This window comes from Molothrus ater, chromosome 3, assembly GCF_012460135.2.
Source record: "Molothrus ater isolate BHLD 08-10-18 breed brown headed cowbird chromosome 3, BPBGC_Mater_1.1, whole genome shotgun sequence".
NCBI lineage: Eukaryota > Metazoa > Chordata > Aves > Passeriformes > Icteridae > Molothrus > Molothrus ater.
Window position 1 is genome coordinate 11,642,744 of NC_050480.2, and position 17,951 is coordinate 11,660,694.

At 40.0% G+C, this 17,951-nt stretch overlaps 1 protein-coding gene across 35 annotated transcripts in view; it reads left to right on the plus strand.

Moving 5' to 3' along the window:
* Positions 1–17,951, plus strand: part of NRXN1 (neurexin 1) — a 678,846-nt gene that overhangs the window by 640,866 nt on the left and 20,029 nt on the right. The gene's annotated exons all lie outside the window — the stretch shown is intronic.

Sequence of the window (17,951 nt, forward strand, 5' to 3'; positions counted from 1 at the left end):
CCTGAGAAAGGGTGGAGAGCCAGACCCAGGCTCCTGCAGCATGGATGCAGTAACAGCTGGTACCTCAGTGCATTCACACAAATCCCACTGAGAGTGAAAAACCTGAGTGCTGGGAGGGGATTAGTGTATCATACTGGAATTCACTCTTTTAAAAACACAAATATGGTATAACAGTGGAAAGGTAAGGGTTTTTTTTTTACAGTTGAACCCTCCAACATCCACAAAAACTGGGAATTGTAGTGACCCCTCTCTTGCTAGCAAAGGGTTGCATCTCTGCCAGTGCCCTCTCCCCTACATCATGGTGTCAAAGTCCTGGCTCTTGTTCACCATCTGCAACTGGGACATCCACCTAGACCAGAATGTGTGGGAGTAGTGGTTGATTTCTTGGTGCTTCCCTTGAAACAGCCCCAATGAGTGTAGTTTTGTCAGGGGTCGCACTGACACTGATGGTAGGGTGGGACAGTGGCTCTGTGTCTCTGCCTTTCTCCAGAGCTGGTGCAAAGCACTGTGCTGTGTTTCCCTGGAGAATTCATGCCTCTCTGAGTAGTGCTGAGAAAGTGTTTGTCACTGCTTTAATTTGCCAGGAAAGAGGGCTGCCTTGCCATTTGCATTACGGAGAAGAACCCTGGCTGATTTATATGCAAGCAGCCAAGCCCAGGGAATTTTCAGCATCCCATGAATCACTCTGGGGGATGCCTGGCCCAAAACAGCATCTCTGCATTTCATGCTGAAGCTTGACCAGAAATATGTGATGTGTGTCAGGCAAAGAGTAATTAAATTTGTTCTCAAATAAAAGATAAATAGACGGAAACACACAAGCTTGTTCACCTGGGTCTCTGAATATTTTTGGAGCACAGTTTTTGCTGTGGAACCTTGAAGAAGTAAAAAAATTATATAATTTTGTCTGTTCAGGGAGCTGAATTATTCATATGAAATGAAAATATTTTATAGTCGTGTTTCAGAAAATAAGTGTGATTTCTAGGCAACTATGCCTAATAAGAACCCTGTGGTATGAAATCTAGTCTATGACTGCTAAATAGTTCTCCATCTTAAAGCTGTGCTGGGCTATGTGTATTTTTAGGCATCCTAGCAATAAATATTTTATAAAGTGCTGCAGACAGTCAAGGGAGGAAATGTTCTGTTGCAGAGGAATCCAATTTCAGGTTCCCCATAAAATGATGTGGTTTATAGGGTTTGATATCAGATACAAAAACAAGGATGTTATATAAAATGTATCAGATGTTATCACTAAAGAAACCCCGCAGTGTTGTGAATAATTTGTGATCCTTCAAAGAAAACTAGAAGGGCTCTAAGCAGGCCATGTAGTGATAAATATCAATCTACATGTGTTCCCATATTGATGAAAAAAGCTATTCCTTACCTTTATTAACAGCGAGGTCAGATTGGCAGTAAAAGAAGACAAACAATCTTTATTGATACTTACACTACATGTTTAATGGAGAATAAATATTGCAAATGCTCACTATAACTGCATATGCCGTGGAGAGAAGCCTGCCACCTCCAAGTCAGTATTTGAGGATTATGATCCCCTGTTGGAGGCTTTGCTCCAGCGTTTCCAGAACTCCTGCTCTGCAGCATCATGCACTGCTGGCATTTGCTGTATGTGCATTTTCCTTCCGCATGAAAACCTTAACACTCACTCAGTCTGCTCCCATTAAGTTGGTGCAGGGGAGAACAGCCTTCCTCAAGCACAAATTGGCACATACAGCTGAGATTTAGCTATTAGCATCATGTTATAATGGCACTTTTAGCTTTCAGAGCAGAATGAGTGGAAACACCCCGTCTGCCAGCATTTGCTGCTCCCTGTCGGGCTGGGGGAGCAGCCTCTCGTGGAGGAGAGACAGCAGTAGGGGCAGTGGGCTGGTGGTGCTCTGCTGCCTGCCCACTGGCAAGTGGGAGCTGCTGGCTGGGCCCCCTGTCCTGTTGTAGGAAGCAAAATGCTCACTCTTCCCTGACTGACAACTTGGAGACTGCCAGCCACCCCTTTCTTCATGGTGGGTGGGTGCCTGCCTTTTCCTTGAGGTGCTTTCCATGTAAAGCCATCTTGGTGTTGCTCAATCAAAACTGAGCCATGGGCGCAGAAGATTTCAGGAGGAAGGAGCCATTTGCTTTTTGTCCTGCTATTTTAAGTGGAAGCTGTTGCATAAAGCTACAAGTGCAGAGCTATGCACACCTAGGTGGTAATTTCTCCTGAAGGAAATCCATATCAGAAAAGGATTTAAGACTGCAGGGAAGGCTTCATTTCCTTTGCTTTTCCAGTGCTAAACCTCATATGAACTAGGAAAATAGCAGCCATCTAATGGAAAACGTGTATTTCCCATTGCCATTACAGAAACAGAGATTTCCTGAGTTCTGTGTAGGTTTAAAAAGCTAGGACTGGGGGGCATTTGGAGATTTTGTGCGTTTGTAAGCAAATGGTAGGAAAGGAGAGGACATCCCAGCAGGCTTTTGCTTGGGTCCACAGCACTACAGCCACCTGGCATTGTGACTAATAAAGAAAATAGGAGACAAGTTTCAAGACTGCAAAAGAAGAAAGAATCATTTGGTGTCAGAGTGTGCCCCCATATTACAGGCTGGGAGTTACAGATGAGTTTTCTAGATGTGTTTTCCCCAGCCAGTAAAGCCTCTGGGATTGTAGGTGTCCATGTTTGTCGCTCATTAAAAGAACTTTACTTTTAAAGGTTAACCTCATCTTCTCCTCATCTCTTTGTAATGTGGAGAATAGGGTAGGGAAATTAAAGAGCAGCTCTATACACACCTGCTGATTATTGAAATCAGTTGCCACTTGTTTTATTGTCTGGAGTTCTGAAAAAGAGAAAAAATTTATTAAAAAGTGCTAGGGGTTAACAGGACAGCATGTATGCTCTGAAAACTGAGTAGGTACTTCCAGACTGAGCATTAGCATGTGTCAAGTGTGTTTTAGAAAATGCCTTTGCTCTATTACCCTTAAAAATACAACAGGGAGTTACTAGCCTACTACACTTATTGATGGATGAGGTTAAGTATGACTTTCTAGTGTTGAAAAGGGCTGGTGAATTTTATTTCCAGAAAAAAAAAAAAAGCTAAAAGATAAGTGATTGCTTTGCTCCAAAAATACTCAGACACAGGTTTTTTTGCTAGGATTTTCAGCCTCCCAAATATCTGAGAATAATTTGCTTAAGTAGCTATTCCAGAGCTACTTTAATTCAGCCGTTGCTACGGAAGGCTGCAAAGAACAAAGAGGGAGGCTGCAACGTTTCAGTGTGCTGAAGCAAAATATTAAGACATGCTGAAATATGTGTATGCTAAGTTGATAGGCTGCAGATACTGGGAAGGAAGTCTGAAGGAACTGCCTCACTGTGTATCTGGTGGAGTTTAGTGAGAGGCTGTCATTTTGGGAAGCAGAACACGGCCAGCTCCGCTGTGGCCTTGTTTTATGTAGGGCACTCAGTTTGTAGCATGATGGATCTTTCATTACCAAAGTCTTCATTGTGAAATTAAGCATCACGCCCTCCTAGGACCCATCCTCTTCTGGCTGCTGAAGCAGTTTTAAAGTATAAGATCAATTAATAAAGTTAATTGGGGATTAAAGTACAGTAGGTTGAAGAAAGTGCTTGTAGCTGGCTAAGTATATGACTTGAGCACCCCAAAGAGTCTGGTCTGCAGAGATAGTTTGTCCATTGTCTGTGACTTTTATGTTCATAGATTGCTGTACAAAACTGAACTAGCTTCAAACCTCAACCCTTCCAACATATGGTTTTGATTTCAGGCCTGAAGCTGCCCATTAATATCACAAGTGTTGCACGATTGCATTTATTTTTAATGAATGTATCCAGGAAAATTTAGTTTAGCTGAGCAGTGAAGTATTATTAAATGGACTTAATACAAGCAAGGGTGATTCAGATATTTCTGCTTTATCTGCTGCTTGGGATTTTGAGAATACTGGAACATTGCATTTTCACACCCTTTGTTTATGCTGAATCGTTATAAAATTTTGCCTCAATACAACTTTTCCTTCCTTTGCTTCCAAATATTAACCTGATCTTAAATAACCACTATTCAAAGCCGACCCCATTTGAGTAATATATTATGCACAATAATTCAGGAAATGTAATTGATTGCTTTTAAACTATATTTATATGACTTTGCCTTCTCAGAAAGAGCAGTTGGAATATCTAACTGAATGCACAGACATAAAGGGTTTTTCTGAGCATGATTAAGTGTTAGTAACAAAACTATTCTTCCATTCCTAGTTGTTGGAAGTACATCACTGTAAGCAATTTACAAATCTTATTAGGATACAATGAGCACCAGGCAGTTTATATTCTGGTTAAGAACACCATGCATGAGCTGAGCAGTAGGTTTGAGAGCTGAGCTGCCGCCGATGCACGTTCCCACAAATAATTGCTATAGCAACATTGTCATAATGTCTGAGATCTGCCTCCCTTAGGTTTGCACATGAAGTTTTCTTTATGGTGAAACAAAATACCTTCTCAAGTTGAAAATACACTGTAACGGTGAGGCTATTGATGGCTTTTGCCTTTTTAATTTTTTTCTTCAAGTAATTAAATTTCAAATGTTGAGAAGCATAATGGAACATTAGAGGAAATCATTTGCTGTCATAGTGTCCATTCATCATGAAATTCAGCATTATGTGGCTCCTTCCATACAATGAATCTCTGCAAATTGGTGTGATCAGGTGGAGAAATTCACTGTGGGCAGTCTCACTTAATTTGTGGAGTTTTTTCTTTTCTTCACCTGAGTGCTTAAATGCTCCATTTATGTTCTGTAGAAATCAATCAAAATAAGGTTCCAGAGTTATTATTTCTTTCATTTCAAATTGCTGCACATTGTGATACAGGTTGTGTTTCTGCACATTAGGAAATCTTTGACCTACAGCACTGAAAACAGGGTTTTGCACACACCAGCATCCTTCAGGGACCCTACTAATGCAACTTGCATTTATGCAATTTTTTTTGGCCAGATTCTGAATCCCAGTTCTTGCTTTGTGGTGTTGGATAAAACTAGCAAGGCTGCCCTGAATGGCAAAGGCTGCACAGCAGAGCAGCCAAGGAGTATTTGCCTGTTCGGTGCCATAGTGAAAAATGTTCACATGTGCCTGAGGACTTCTTTTCTGATAGCTGATCTAGGAGGAGAGGAGTGGAACACTGCTTTGCAGGCAGCTCCTGTGCCCTCCTCCCTTCCAAGCCGCTCAAAATCTGTCCCTTGGAGTTGAAGCGTTATTACAGATAATAAAGTTCATGATACATGGGCAACATTAAGTGAAGACTGTTACTCCATTATCATTATGATGATCAGAGAGCAACAGATGAAATAATTTCAGCCAGGCTCTCGGACTGGTGCAGTGAAGTCTGAACAATGACTGCAAAAGGGAGAGCACTGAGGGCAGCAGAGGACTTCGATCATCGAGCAGGCTAATTAGAAATCTTTCAGCAGGGACACAAAGGTGAGCAGAGGTTATAAAAAATAGATTTTGCAGAGATATTAGGGAGAAGAGAGAGGTCCCATGCTCCAAAGGACAGACCTCAGGAGAACAGCAGGGGAGGAGGAGGTTGAGTCCCTTGCATGAGACCATAGAATACTAAAGACAGGAGAAATCAATAACAGGCAATGTGTGAAGGTAGTTTTATAGCTTTTTTTCAGATCTAAGGAATCTGGGGAATCTAAGATATCTGGGGAGTCTAGTGATTGCATGTTGTTGTAAAGATGTTTAAAAAAGGGGGGAAAAAAGAAAAAAAAAACACCTTTGGGTATGAAGATGCTGTGCTGCAATGCTGAAAGGAGACAGTATTGAAGTTTTCTTAGACTCATAAAAGCTTAAGAGACTTGAGTGTAGGCTTGAATGTGACCCTTGGACTGCTGTCCAACAGGAGGAACCCAGGGCATGCCAACAGTGGCAAACTCCCTGGGTGCCTCATGGTGTAGCACCCAGGGAGTGAAGGACTGCAATGGTCTGATGGAATTCAGATTCTCTCACACGCTTGCCTGCATCGTTTTGGTCGCACGGTTTGCTCTCCTGACAGCAGTGCATGGCTGTGAGAGGCTGGAGAGCTAAATCTGAGGAGCTGCAGTGTAGTGGAGTTTGCTCTGCAGTCAGACACAGTGAGATGTCAGTGTGAGTGTAACAGCTTGTTCCCGTGAAGGGTCTGACACATCCCACTGCTGCCAGTACACGGGGACAGATGAACCCATGCAGCTCCACCTCCCCCTCTGCATGCTCTGAGCAAACCCATGGGCTGGCTGGAGGTGCCTTCCCTGCCCTCCAAAGCTATGCACAAAACATTGGGTCTTTTCCCAGTAAAATTTATGCACCTGGGAGTTATACCAGTTTTAATTAACTTCATTTATATCACAGTGTAACATTCCCATATAGACAAGAGTGACAGACTCAGGGAGTTTAATTATAGCCTTTCCTGACATAGCAGGCCTATTTAGGGAGTCAGCTGAATGTTTTAGTTGCAACAGCAAGAACTTCTAGGCATCCATCAGAGTTTGAGCCTGGGTCTTATGAAATTCTTTTTACTTTTAAAGAGGAATCTTGCACTATCTTGCTGTTTGCACTCCAGTCAAATGAAATTTCCTTGCTTTTGTATTTGTATTTTCCTTGCTGTATTTCAACAGCTATAAGGTGTTATGAAAAGCAATTTTAACAGATAACTGATAGGTTCCTGCCAGGAAATGGGAAGACCTTGTTAAAATACAGTGCCATACTGAATAACTGGGGTGTGCATAGATGGTTAATTTCTCATTTTAAATGAGAATCCTATTTTAAATTCTCTGCCATATTCCTAGCTATTGCTCATAATGTAATAATGAAGGTCAAAAATCCAGACTTTTTGTGACTTAATAATTGTAACTTATTTTTTTTTTGGATTACCTCACAGCAAACCTGGCTTTGCAGTATGACTCAGAAGCGTGCCATGCTGCAGTAAGAACAGCGATTAGTACGTAGCCTTAGGCACACTCAAGTTTAAGATAATTCCCTATGGGCTTGGGCTCTCAGGTTTAAACAATATCACAAGAAATTATGGGCCAGATGCACAACTGAAGTGTGAACATTTTGTTTCTCTAGAACTGTGTGGCTTTACACCAGCTGACATTCAAATGTGTTATTATTAATCTGTACCAGCATTTTATTTAAGATGGCATCAGATTGTGCAGACATAAGCCATGTGAATTAAGGCTTTGTGTCAGACTTGAGTTCTGGCATCTCTTAATTGCTGGGTGTTCATTCCCTTTCACACTTAAAATTTTCCAAATCAAATGTTTTGTATCGTGGTTTTCTGAGTTCCTTTCAAAACAAACATCAGAAACCTGTTCTGCTATGCACCACAGAACTGACACCCTGAAATGGACTCTGGAGCCTGTGGATTCACCTGGCATATCTCTGCCTTACACTCATGTCTTTTAAATGATGGATCCCAGTGGGCCAGACATCTGCTGGAAAATTGAAGTCTTTGCTAGAGTGATTAGCAGATTATGATTGACAGTGAAAGGAAAGCTGAAATCTTGGTGCCGGCTCCAATGGCTACAAGTCTGTAATTTTTCCAATCTGTAATAATTCCAACAACTGGTCCAGCATGCTTTGTCCTTATCCCAAACTTCCCCCCACCCACAGTTCTCCATGGCTCTCCATGTGCCACTTTGCTGATTTACTGTAGCTCTTTTTCCCCTCATCCTCTCTTCCCTTTGTAATGGTCTATGTTCCTCCAGACTTACAGCCGGAGCACAATTTCATTTCTCCTCCCAAATCCTCCAACAGCTTACCTCAGTTACTTTCCACATTTTCCTGGCCCTTCATCTCAGTATCCCATCTTGCCATTGTTCTGAGCCTGGTTTTTCTCTCCTTCCTACTCAAGTCTAGCCTATTCCTCCACACCACCCAAATGCCATCAGCAGCAGTATGGACAGCTGGAGAGAAAGTGTCTTCCCGGCCTCAGCTCCTCTCTTTGGTACTGGAAGGCCACTACTTATCCTTTAAAGCAGGACCATATTTTTAGGTCCCAAACCCAACTACCTCCTGTGTGAGACACAGTTTTTCTTAACCTGCACAGATTTCCACACATGTGATGAAAAAGGAGGTCCCTGGTCAACAATGTGGTTATAAATAACATCTGCTTGTAAATAATATCCCAGCAATCACCTGGAGCATCTCCCAGCTGTGCAAAGCCTGCTGCTTTCCTGGAGCGTGTTTCTCACCTGAATTTTGACTGCTCTTATGAAATAAAAGCATCATTAACAAACCCAAACACCTCTGTGATAAATGTACAGTTTCAGAAACTGTGTAATTAATAGTATCTCTAAAACAGTGGCTTTAATGAAACATGTTTTAATTGAAAGGCAATTAGGCATTGTCTTTTTCCGGAGCATGTGTAGCTAACTAATTCTTGTTAGTATTACCAAGTTGTATTTGCAGAATGCAGCTCCTCTGTAGAACATTTCTCATCTCTGCAGAACTAGAAGGTTATTTCCTCAGTATATTCCCTGGTCCTGCCATTACTGTCTGAGTTTTTTTAATTAAAACATTAAGATAAGGAAATGTGGGGATTTTTTAACAGTAGAACTGAGCGCTTTACATTTGAAAAAGGCTGTGCTTCAAAGAGAGATTAGTGCAGAAAACAGCTTCAGTTTTGCTTTCCCTGCTCTGGGTAAATATGTGAAAACTGGTGATAGTTAGGAATAAAATGTGGCAAAGGATCTAATATCTGGGGAAGAACAGTGTGCCCTCTTGGACCCTGAAGTTTAAATTTATTCTTTATTGTAAAACTTGAGGAGGGACAGCGTTGGCAGTTGGACTGGTGCTCATTTTCCTTCAGTAGAGTAAACTGGACTTGAGAGAGGGATATTAGCAGATTCTTTCCTGATCTGACTGACTTACAATAATTTGCCTTGAGCCTGAGACATGCTCAAATGAACTTGAAGAAGATGGTATGGGTGGGTCAGTGTTGAATAGAACACCCCATGTTTCCTCTATTGTCTCAATCTCTCACTTGTCTCTGGAGCAAGATGAGATGGCTGGTTTACCTAAATGGCTAAAAAGCAGTCTAGTAGTTTAAGCAGTTGCTGACAAGTTAAGAAAGCTTTTTCCACCCTGAAAACATGCTAAGTGAGAACAGAGACTCCATGTGAGTTTCAGAAAGTATTCCTTCTGAAGGGCTTTCCTTGCCTTCCCTCTTTTGAGATGTGTAAAAAAATTCCCGTGGATATCAGTAGACCAAGATGTTCTTGTGTGACACAATCTAACAGTCAGGGAGACTCACAGTGAGTAAAACTGGCAGTACTGTAACTGTAAAAAAAAGATGGAAGTGCAGTTCATAGTTAGTACCTTTCTAACTTTGCTGTATATTGTCATAACTCAGTGAACCATAGAATTACAGAATACCAGGTTGAAAGAGACTTCAAGGATCAACCAGCCCAGCTGAGTCTTAAAAGTGTCCAATGTTGATTTCAGTCATTTCTCTGACTTACTAAAGTTTTGCTAAGAATGGTCCTAAAACTTGTGATTAAATTGCAAAAAAACCCAAAGCTCCACAACAACAACAAAAAAGGCTACACTAGCAGCTCAATGGTCAATTAAAAGCAACCCCACTTCCCTGACAAAAACTCAAATTGTCAATTTTGAAGGCTTTAATAATGCTGTGCCTGAGTTTTCTGAGATAAATACAAATGCAGCAAGAGTCATATTCCAAAAATTCGACAATCTCTGTACATGTGATTGGTAATACAGGGATATAAATTAAAAGATTTGCTATCGCTGTTGTAATGTTGCCATTTAATAAGCAGAGTCTCTCTCTGAGTTAATACAAAACTGTCTCCTCTGTGTTTTGTGAGTTCAGAATTAATGGAGACCAAAATGTTTGCTTCAGCAAAAGAGATGGCTAAAAATAAAATGATAGCAGAAAATAAAAGCATAATGCCCAGAAACATTTCCCTCGTACTTAGAGGCAAAATAATTTTCTCGCCTAGGAGAAAATAATAGGATTGCATTTCATCAACTACATTCTATTCCATATATTTTAGGCTCAGTGCAAATGTAAAAACAAAACAAAAATCAAAGTGTATTTTTGTTGTTCTTGCTCTGGAATGAACTATGGTGTTTATGGGAGAGGAATATGGATGTTCTGGAAAGGATCTTGGAAAGAAAGCACAAGAGACTTTTAAAGAACTCACAGATTATCTGTCTCTTGTTTTCAACCTATTTTCATTACCTGGGGGAAATAAGGGTGAAACAGGTAAGTTGAAAAGTAGCACAGCTTCTTCTGATCAGTACGATCCATGGCAGAACTATTTGTAATTGCAGAATGAAAATCAGCCAACAAAACTATTTCTGGAACCAGAAATGTTACACCACTGTGAATCTAAAAGTTAGATGAGAAAGGAGTAAGGCAGTGACTCATTTGTTCTTCATCCAAGCAGCCATGACAGCTTTCACAAATGGCACAGTATAAATAATAGGCATTATGCAATTAGGTGCCCATGGTTTTGGTAACTGGCATGTTGCATAGCAGTGCCTGCTTTCAAGAGATAAAATTCACTTTTGTGCCACATCTCTCCATCTGTGGTTTTTTGGTTTTTTTGGTTTTTTTTTTGATCCAGCATGAGAGAAAAATTAGCTGTGGGCTAGTTGTGCCTGTGTCTTCATGTGGATTGCTCTGGGCTCTGGGTCAGACCAAGCTGACGGGTCAGCCAGCAGTTCCCAAGGGCCCTGAGAGCAGGGAGTGAGCTCCTGCTTCCATCAGCCCCACTGCAGGAGGGAGGGAGAGGGCAAGGTGGAGCAAAGGGAACAGTGAACCCATGGTAGAGAGCTCATTCCTTGCTCATTCCCAGCCAGCCACCCCCAATGTTGTCAGATAGAAGCAGTTTTGTCCTTTTACTGTACCTATATTTCTGAACCAGTCAGAAGCAAGACAGCGCCAAACTGGTTTTTTGGAAAGGAAATCAAACCCTGGTCTTTTCATCTGGCACTGCACAACAAATTTAGGCCTTAATCAACGCAAAGATATTCATGATGCTGACATGACTCCTCGTGCTCAGGGGGTTATGGCATGAGTTGGCCTTGATGTGAAGGGTGTGGGAGATGGACGATTCACTCTTGATTGCAGCCAGCACTGCTTTGAGCATTAGTCCAACATTCGTGGTAAATACCAGTTGTTCCTTGATGCAAATATCAAATTACCTCAAAAAAATAAAACTCCTTCTCCCATTCTTGGTACTCTGTGTGGCTGCTGCTTGCTCTGCTTCCAAGAGCCACAGCTAGTGCAGGATCAGCTTGTTTCAAGAAGAGAAGTCCAAAGTGCCCCTGTTGTTAAACACTGAATGTTCTATTAAGTATCTCCTTGTAAAGCCCTTAAATATGGAAGAGTGGCCAGGGAAAACTGTATTATTGGAGATGTGTGCATTTTCATTTGTTACCCAGCTGGGAGAGAAACACAGAAGAAAAACAATGGGATCATTTTCTAGGCATCAAATCCAAAAAGTTTCAAAAGGGGACAAGAAATGTGATATTTTTAAATAAAATTAATATAGAAATTGCTTTTGGTCTACATCTGTGAAACTAACTTAATCCATATGTTGCAGGAGGTAAGGAACATGACCTAAGAAAATGTTTGGATTATTTTCTTATCTTTTAATTAGTAACACTTTAATTTTTGAAGATTAGTGCAGAGTGCTGCCTGCCTGTCCAGGTAAAATGTTGTACCTTTGCCAGCATGTGGATTTCTCAGCTCTGCTTCTGCTTCTTTACAGATGAGATGAGTGACTCTGACAAAGGCAATTAAATTCAAATTCCGAGCTTAAAGGCACACAGTTTTGTTGACATTATTTTACTATAAATCCGTTTCTCAAATATATTCCCATTATTTGTGGCAATTTTGCCCATGAGAATTTAGATGTTTGTGTGGAGGAGGTTGGCTGGAGAAATAATACAAAAGTCTTTCTGCATGGAATGAATACCATGGATTTTAAGGTTATCGTGCAGAAAGATAAACTGTCTGTATGTGGAGAGGTGGAGGCTAGAATTGAGGTGACTCCGTTTTGCTGTGTGGAGCAGGTGTGTTCCCCTCACTGCTGGGATTTGAGGACAGAGGCTGAAGGTGCCCTGCAGGGCATCTGAGGCATCATCTTGAGCTTTTCACCTACACCTCTGAGTTTAATTTCTACAGCGCTCATTTCACTGACTGAAAGGCCTTATTTCATTTGGTTGCTATAACCTCAAGGTTTCTTTCCCTTTTTTTTTCTCCTGTGTGAGGAACTTATTAATCAGGGCTTTTGCTTTCTCCCAGCGTCAAACACTGACAATTCAAGAAACAACATGGTAGTATTAATTAAATCACAGCCAGTTTTGAGAAAGTGTTTCGATTTTCAGTTACTGTATTTTCACATTACAGGGTAATAACATGTCAGCAGTTAGCAAAAGATTTAATAAATATTGTGCATGTGCTTGAAATATTTGCATTTTAATACCCATGTCCAGAAATAACATTTTTCAGCAGTACAGTGCTGAGAAAGTACTTTTTGGATGTGGGTGGACGAGCAGCAATTGATGCACATGTACTTGTTTGACCTATAGCAGGTTAAATAAAATGTTCCAGGCAGTTGTCTAAACAGCAAATCATCTAGAGCTGATATTACTGTTACATCACTATTGCCTCTTTCCCTGCAAACTGCCTCATGCAGTGGCAGGTTATTAACACCAGATGAGGAGTACCCCTGATTAATGTGACATATTCGAGTTTCTTTCCACAACTGTCTCAAGGACCAGTCATGAAGATCTGCTTCTTACACTGAGAATTAAATTCAAATTATGCAGTCTCAGCTAGAAGATTGTGCAGTTAATCCCATCCTGGAAAGACGAAATCTGAGTTTTTCCACATGAAGTCTTTTGTGATGTTTCATACCATGTTGGTTTCTGCCAGCACTCCCATTGATGTAGGTTACTTTATTTGTCCATTTAAAGAGGAAAAACGGGGGAAAAGGAATATATGCAAGGGATTAGTTTTTGGGAAAGTCCCTTTCTGCCTCAGAAATTAATGTGTCCAGTACAAAAGTACAAAAAGCACTGCTCTGAGTTCCATTATGTAGGTGTTGCATGAACCATATTTTTCAAGGAAAGTTTGCCACAGCTAATGAAGAAGACAGTAGTATTTATCTGCTGGGTTTCCAAAACCTTTCTTTATACAGTGGTTGTAGCTATATAGGCTTTTGCCAAATTGAGGCAGATCTTTATGTTTAAAAATCACTTGTAGCTGATTCTCTCTGAAATAAATTGCAATTATTCTAATAAGCTTTGTTTTCAGGAGGAAAAATGAAGCAAGCAGAGACGATAATTAAGCATTATAGAAAAGGGGAAAAGGAGAATGAGAGGTTTAATTTCCTTGTCTACATCTGAAAGTATGTTTTCAGACAGTCATTTGCTAACAGTCATTGGATTCTTACCCATTAATCTTCACATAATCGCATCTCTTGATATCACCTCCCTTGTGTCCTTTTGCCACCTTGTCTCCTTTGCTCTCGTGACCTCACCAATAATTTTTCACTTCCTTTGTTAGTTCCCCTCCCAAAACAACCATGCTCCATCTTCCCCTGCCTTGACCATGCCCTCGATCCTATCCATGGATGCTGCCTGCCTGTGTCTGTGCCACCCTGCCTGTCCTCATCTCCACACTCACCAGACGCCTCCAAACAGGCGGAGTTTCCTCGGAGAGGCTTCGCAGCCTCGGCAGTGCTCACCAGGCACCATCTGTTCCCAGCATCTCCTTGGCCAGCCACAGGCTCCTGCCTGGCTTTCCTGTGCCTGCTTTCTTTCTGACCTTCCTTCCTGCTCTATGGGAGCATAATTTTGGGAAATGTGCTAGATCAGATCCACTGTGTAACTGCCAGCGCCTCTCAGTAGCATCCTCACCTGACCCTTCTCATCCTCTGCTCCCTCTCCCACTCATTTGCTGTCCAAAATCAATCTCAAAGCTCCTCAGAGCAGAACCTTTGCTTTCCAGCTGCCTTTGGCACCAGGCACAACAGCACTGGTCTCTGCTGGCATTCAGCACCAGAGCTGTACAAATAAATAAGCGTCTTTCTGAGTTACGCAGCTGAAGTTCTCATCTGAAATAATTTAAAGAGTAGTCATAAGGGGTTGTGCTGCTTATAATTCATATAATAATTTAGGACTGCTAGTTTTTAGCTATTGTGTAATTTGGATTTGCTTGCAGTTCTCATTGGATAAAGTATATTATTGAACAAGAAAGGAATAAACTATATTCAGAGTAGCTGTAGGGTGCTATGATTTAAAGGAGAGCTGGTGCCATACTACAGCAGAAAATATGCAGGATCCATTATACTGTTAATGAATGCACAGCTCAGATTGCTGATTTAATTTTTAGGTCATATTTCTCTCATACCCTCAGGTATAGTAGACTTCATACATAAAAACGGAGTAAGTTGGTGTGTATTTAATCTCAGTCATGCAAAAAAATGAGTAATAATAAAAAATTACTTTCCTGTATTGTTTATTCATTTCCAATTATTTCTTTTAATGACATAGCATTCAGAGATCACTATTAGAAGGGCACAGACATTTTTTGGTACTAGTTTTGAACCAGGGATAGTAACCTTTGAGGCAGCTTGATATTTATCCATAGCTACAGATTGTCACTGCATTTAAGCCATGACTACAGCATCATTTTTTCATCTGGCCAGAAGCTTTCTTGAAATAGTCACCATTTCCTTCCTCAGGCAAGGTGGCAGATTGGTGGTATTTTAAACTGTCTCTTGGCTGAGAGACAAATCCCAATTTCTTTATTTTTGCAAGCAGACGTAGCTGATGTAAGCAAGACCTATTCCTGCAGGGGCCACACCCTGAATATTTGTCAGAACCAACATTCTGCAATGAATTCTAGTTTTACTAAATGTGGGAATTTTTTGGCTCCATTTTTTCATTGCCATGTTAATTGTAAGCTTTTTTTGATATGTGTACAGATGTCCAACTTTCTGAGAATCCACATTTTACAGTGGACTGCATTTTAAATCCTACAGTCATAGCTGCAAAATGAATCTGAAAAATCTCTGAAAATGCACAAAGAAAAGAAGAAGCAATTAAAAGAAATTCTACCTGACTTTTTACTCTGTACACCTGCTATTTTAATTATTTTTAAAATTTCTTACAACTGGAGTATCACCTTTTAAATGAATTTGAACAACCCACCCAAGACACATTCTAATCCAATCGTGTATGTTGATGATAGCAGTTGGATGTTATCCTATTAGGCACTCACTGTAAACAAGGGATTTTCCACTGACTTTTAAATCCTTGATTAATGAGAATGCTTGAAGCAGTGTCCTGTAAATTAGCCATAATGCTAGCAACAATGGCAATTCACTTAGGAGAACTGATTTGTTTTAAATCTTCCCATCCAAATTAAAAAGCATGAGGAAAAGATAATGTCAACTCAGTAAAACACATTAATTTATCTTGCATTATTGATCTGCACTCCATGTCTGTCTGACACTCTCAGGTCTAAATTCTGCTCTCTCTTCAGGTAAATTCGCATCAATTAGAGCTCTTCTGCAGAAATAACTCCAGAAAGTAACTGGCCCACAGTGTTTAATTTATGTATTCTCTACATTCTCTAGTGTTTTAGCTAATTCTGAATCCCATTTTGAATTCTGTCAGGCAGACCAGTAGCTTTCTTTTGTAGCTTGGTCAGTGCTAGCTCACCTGCCTTTCACAGCTCCTTTGCCCTTTTCTCTGAAAATATGAATGAGTAGCAGCAAAGGGCTGTTTGGATTTGGGGAAAAGGGTGAATGGGGCAGGTTGTGACACGTCCTTTAATTGGTACTAAAACTCGAATTCTTCTTCAGATATTTTTCTGAAGAAAAACACTTTTCACATCATCTTATCACTTTGCTTCTTATTCAGCTACTGATACTTGATTATTGCTTGCAAGAAAATGAGTTTTATACCAAGTCTTGACTTTGAAACACACGTTACTTCTTTTAATACGCTGAGACATTAATGAAGTCTCTCTCAACATTCTATATTTGCATTTATTTAAGGTATTATTCATTTCTGTACCCATAATATGCATGCATTTTTATCATTCAAGAACAACCCTTTCTTCTTGTAGAAGTATGAATACTCTTTCTATAGATTGGAATTAGTGTCACTTTATGAAGACAGTTTTGACACTCTCTTATAAGTAGCTGAGCAAAGTATCCCTCAGACATGAAAATACTTAAAGTGCATTATTTTTCTGGTGATTTTGAATTACCAGAATTTTGAACGTACCATAAATTGTACAAAGAAGTAGAATTACCTAAAGTCTTACCATGCTGTCCTATATCAAGAGTAATCAGAAACACGGCAATAATCCCATAAATCTGTCTGATCATTTCTTTTTGGGTCACTCAGGTTACAAGAGTGACTCATCTGTACAAGGGCCAAAGCACCCCTCATCAAAATTCCAGTCAGACCATTAGGTCTGAGACCATTTCTTGATGTGACTGTTGGGTATGCATGTGATCCTCTCTGTTAAATGGTATTTGTGTAGAGCTCCTCAGTGATCTATTGAAAAATATTCAGAATTCTGGCTACAGGTCATAAAATTATTGTCTTGTCCAGTGTTGTGGGCAAAAGGAAAAATTTGACCCTGCTGCTTCACTTACCAAGTTGAAACTCTTCGGAAGATGCATGGTACTTATGTTTTTATACCTAATGGTTGTGGGGTTTACAGTACAGAGATATTTTCTTATGGGCAGGCTTTGTTGGTTACTTGGTTATTTTTTCTTTATATAAGAAAATAGGAAATTTTTCTCAAAGAGACCAAGCTACTGGTTTTCAAGCTTAAATGGTTGTCATCTGGGAAAAAGAAATAGACATTGGAAATTCAGGAGGGTGTTTGTAGTTGGCTTTTGTTACAACTTTGGTTTTCTACGTGGTAGAAATGAAGGACAACTAGAAAGCTTTTTTTGGGGTGTTTTGTGTTTTTTAAATCTTGCAAATCTGCCACCTAATTTTGGCAGTATTTCAGGTTTACAGTTGTTTCCTCTAGCTACACATTTTCTCAGCTATAAGGAAAGATAATTTTTGTGATTATGGCATCCAAACATAGCTGTTGTCTATAGCCTTTTTGATTACCTTCAGCAAGTTACTTCATTCCGTTATGCCTCAGTCTTTTACCTCTAAAATATATTATGATTATTATTATTATGGGCTTTTCTTTGTTATGCCTCACATATTAATGAATGTATTCCTGTATCACTTTCCTACTTCAGAGAAGTGCTGAAAGCTTATATTCATTAATATTCTTGAAGCATGACAAAGTAAAGCCTATTACTGTAATATGCTTCGCTTTAAAACTCTGGTTAGAATAATAATGATAAACAGCATTGCTTAGGCTTTGGCCCTTCTGCACAGCTATAAAATTTTTACATCTTCAGATTTAAACTGATGAAGGAAAACTTTCATGCATTTTATGTCCCTCCTCTATACCTATGGAGAGATAAAGGAAGAAAGTTTTGCATTCACTGAAATGGGCTGTTGGCATAGTTATCATACATGAATCCAAGAATGGCTTTTTGTCTGCTACATCCTGAGCGTCTTGTTTGACTATGATGTAGTATTTTATTCTCTCCATGTACTTCCTTCAGTGAGGTGAACAGAAGTTTGAAATGGACAGTTATGAAACGCCTCACCCATAGGAAACACGTCTTCCTAACCTCTTTAGTAATTTCTTGAGTAATGGCCAGGTGCATGACAGTTTATATTTCCCTCCTATTATTTCCCTGAATTACTGTAGACGTTCTTAGCACATTTCTAAATGACTGTTCTCAGAGGTGGCTTGAAAAGATATTCATTTCTTCATGTTGACTGATTGATTGTCTCAGTGTTTCACTGAATATCTCCTTGTTCTTGCACTGTAAGAAGCAGTAGATAGGAA